Consider the following 4085-nt stretch of genomic DNA (forward strand, 5'->3'; position numbering starts at 1 on the left):
ACACCCAAATTTTCTGATCCCCTAGTGCGAACTGCATGTGCTTTTGTACGTCTCCGTCTTTGGTCGTTTCCCTACTTATCTTCCACCAATCCTCTAATCGCCTCTTACTAATGCCTATTGTGGACATGTTTGCTTTACCACTGCTCCCGCTGAACCCAAGGGCTTCAAGGAGGCCCGTGATGTCTAAATCGACCGCTGGGCAGATGTCTTCGCATTCTAATAAAACATGCTCGATCGTTTCCCTAGCTTTACCCCAGCAAGCACATGCTTCTTCTTCCTTCTTATATCTCGCTTTATAACTGCGTGTTTTAAGGCATCCCGATCTCGCTTCGAAAAGTAATGAGCTTCCTTTTGAGTTATAAATGGGTTCTTTCCTGATTTCGTTTTTTTCCTCTTAAGTGGTTACTCATGGCAGGTTTCTTTTCTATCGCCGCCATCCATGAGATTACTTCAGCCTCTCTGACTTTCCGCTTGACCTTCTTTGTTGCTGTGTTGCCCATCCTACAGGCCGCATACTTGCTGGTAAGCTTCCTAGTTCTTTTCCTCCACTGTGAATGAATGTTTTTTCCTGTACAGATACCTGAACACTCTCCCAGCCCATTCACTTTCTTCCATATTCCTCAGCCGTTCTTCATACTCAGTTTTACTGCGAGCTTCCCTCACTTCAAAACTAGTCCAGCGCATATCACCCTGCACAGCTTCATTCGTAGTCTTCCCGTGAGCACCCAATGCGAGGCGACCCACTGAGCTTTGGTTCTCGTCGAGTCCTGATTGTACCCCTGATTTAAAGCCAACAACCGCATTCCCAAAAGTAAGTCCTGGAACCATTACACTTTTCCACATACCTCGGAGGACCTCGTACCTATTGTATCCCCATAGCGCTCTGTGCTTCATTATGGCTGCATTTCTCTTCCCCTTCACTGTTATTGTTTTTTTTTTGTGTTTCCATGTATCTATTACCTTCGTTTATCCATATATCAAGGTATTTATATTCCGTTACCCGAGGTATTTCCTGGGCCTGTATCTCCACTGTCTGTTCACTGTTTTCATTAAATACCATAACACCTGATTTTCTAACACTAAATTTCAAACCTAAATTATTGCCTTCCTGTCCACAGATATTAGCCAGACGTTGCAGATCACTTTGCTTGTTAGCTGACAACACAATGTCGTCCGCATAAAATAAACCTGGGAGCTGCTGCTCTACTACTGTTCCCGCCTGTTTGTATGAGAGATTGTACCAGATATTGCTTCCTTCTAGCGCCCTCTCCATCCTCACCATGTACATCATAAACAGCAGCGGGAATAAAGGGCACCCCTGCCTCAGTCCCTTGTTGATATGGGCTTTCTCCTTGCTCCTCATCCCTTCCCATTCAACGCAAACGGTATTTTCTAGGCAAATCTCTCTCGAAAGGTGTAGACAATCGTCACCTAAGCCTTTCCCTTCCAGAATATCCCACAAAATCGCGGAGAGCCCAGGCGTAAATAGAGGAGGAAGGGAGATGGTCACGGACGGTCTCCGCGGCACCATTGCGCGGGTATGAAAAAAATATAGGAGGCTATGCTTTATACTACCCCCCGCTATATCTGTGGGCTAGTTGAACTGTAGCCCTGTACATAACCACAAGTTAGGAATTTCAAAGCGACAACTTTCACGAAATGCAATAAATATATCACTTGCGAATATCGGTAGCTAACGACGGTTTGCTACATAAATATTTTCGTTATGATTGCTTGGCACTGGTGTGTACGAGCGCTGTCCCAGTGCTTTAAAAATGAATAGAAGCTTCCAAGGTTAACGCGCAGAACTAACAGAACCTTCCACCCTTTGAAGGATGATGATCAGCGAAACTGTGTATGTGGGCCCCTTACGAACTGCACCTCCGCCGCGGGTCGGCCCGCCATTTCCCATCTTCGAGATCGGCCCACGTAATGACGTTTTATTTTAGTAGGGCCGCGTCAATCACGGCGCGTACTCGACAGCACGAACGCAGGTGGCGTCCGACGCTGACGCTGGAGGAGAAGGCTCGACAGACAGACAGACAAAGAACTTTTATTTTGGTCCTGAGAAGACGATGAGTGTCCCCGTTAGGGGGCAGCGTCTGCGGGCCGCACCCACGACGGAGCCGGGAGGTTGAGACTCTCGGCGATATCGCGGTCTCTCTGGACAGCCCTGAGTTGCTCTTCCTTGGCGGAGCTGGTGACGAGCCGGAGCCAGTCTTCCTCCGAAGAGGGAGACCCTGAGCCCCCGCACAAGTCGAGGCACTGCCAGAGCATGTGCTTAAGAGTGCATCTGGGATGTCCACAGCGCGGACAGCCCGGGTTGATGCCGCCTAGGAACTTTGAGCAAATAAATGGAGACGGATACGTCTCCGTCTGCAGCATTCGCAGGGTGATTGCCTGTGGTCTGTTTAGGTGTGGGTGTGGAAGTGGAAACTTCCGACGCCCTAGTTGATAGTGCTTGCAGACCTCGTTAAAAGTAAGGAGAGGGTCCCTGTGCCATTGCCATTCCCCAGCCTCCGATTGCCCACTTCCGGCGCGGCGGGTGAGATCTCGCGCCTGGGAGTGAGCAAGTTCGTTGGCGTTGGGGACGGCTTCATGAGCATCGCTGCCCATGTGACCGGGGAACCAGATTAAGTGCTTTTTGCCTGTCCAAGATGCTGCAGAGAGAACGCGAGCGGCTTCCTTGCATACCGAGCCTTTCATGAATGCTCTAACGGCAGCTCGCGAGTCTGTGAAGATAGTGGAACGGTTCGTGGTGGCCATGGCGATGGCTACAGCCACCTGTTCGGCTTTGTCGGCGTTCACATTTTGATGCGTAAGCGACGTCAGCAGCTCCCCCCGCAGCGATGTAGCCACCGAAACAAAATGATTGGAAGCAGCGTATTGCGCAGCGTCGACGAAGGCGACGTTGTCCTCAATCTTAGCCGCTAGGCTAAGAAGGGCCCTGGCCCTCGCTTTACGTCTGCCGTTATTGTGCTGAGGGTGCATATTTCTAGGTATCTGGGATACTGAATGCATTTCTCTGACTTTGACGGGGAGCGCGCACTCCCTCTGGTGATGCACGAACCTTGACCGATATGCGCTAGTAGCTGTCTGCCGGCTTCCGTGGAAGCCAGTCTTGCAACTTGTGCCATCTGTTGCGCCTCGACTATCTCTTCAAAGGTGTTGTGGACACCTAGCTCCAACAGCCTTTCGGTACTGGTGCTCTGTGGGAGACCCAGTGCCTTTTTTATGCTCTTGCGAATGATTGTTTCTACTCTAGCCGCGTCCCTTCTGCGCCATTTGTGGGCCAGGGCTATATAGTTAGTGTGGCTGATTAGGAAGGCGTGCAAGAGTCGCCTAAGATTATCCTCCGATAGCCCCCCTTTTTTGTTGGCCACCCTCGTGATTAACTTTGTCATGGAATCGGCTTTGGTAGCGATGCGCTCTAAGGTGTAGTCATTACTGCCGTCCTCCTCCAGGAACATGCCCAGGATTCTGATTCGGTGTACTACCGGAATGACGGATCCGGTCTCGGTGGTGATAGAGATATTGGGAGGTGTCCCTTTCTTTGCACCGATTGTGGGTCGGTATAGTAGCAGTTCCGATTTCTTAGCCGACAAGCAGAGTCCTGCCTTCGCGAGAAACTCCTGAACGACTGTGATCGCTCTTTGTAATTTTTCTTCGATGTACCCGTCGCTACCTCCCTCGCACCAGACTGTGATGTCGTCGGCGTAGAAGGCGTGACCGACACCCTCAATCTCGGCCAGCTTTTGGGAAAGAGCTCTCATGGATAAGTTAAATAAAAACGGGGAGAGGACTGCCCCTTGCGGGGTGCCTCTGGGTCCGAGATCGAATGTTCTCGAGCCCAGAGCAACTAGGCGAATAGTGGCTTTTCTATCCTTTAGGAAGGAGCTGATGTACTTGTAGAATTTTTCTCCTAGACCTGCTTCTTTAATCGATTCGAGTATGTGAGAGTGTGTTACCTTGTCGAAGGCCTTTTCTAGGTCCAGTGCCAGGACGGCTCTGGTGTCTCTGGAGGCCTTGTCAATAATCTTGTGTTTTAGAAGCAGCATTACGTCCTGTGTGGACATGGATGGTCT

Source organism: Dermacentor andersoni, chromosome 9 (assembly GCF_023375885.2).
Source record: "Dermacentor andersoni chromosome 9, qqDerAnde1_hic_scaffold, whole genome shotgun sequence".
Classification (NCBI taxonomy): Eukaryota; Metazoa; Arthropoda; class Arachnida; order Ixodida; family Ixodidae; genus Dermacentor; species Dermacentor andersoni.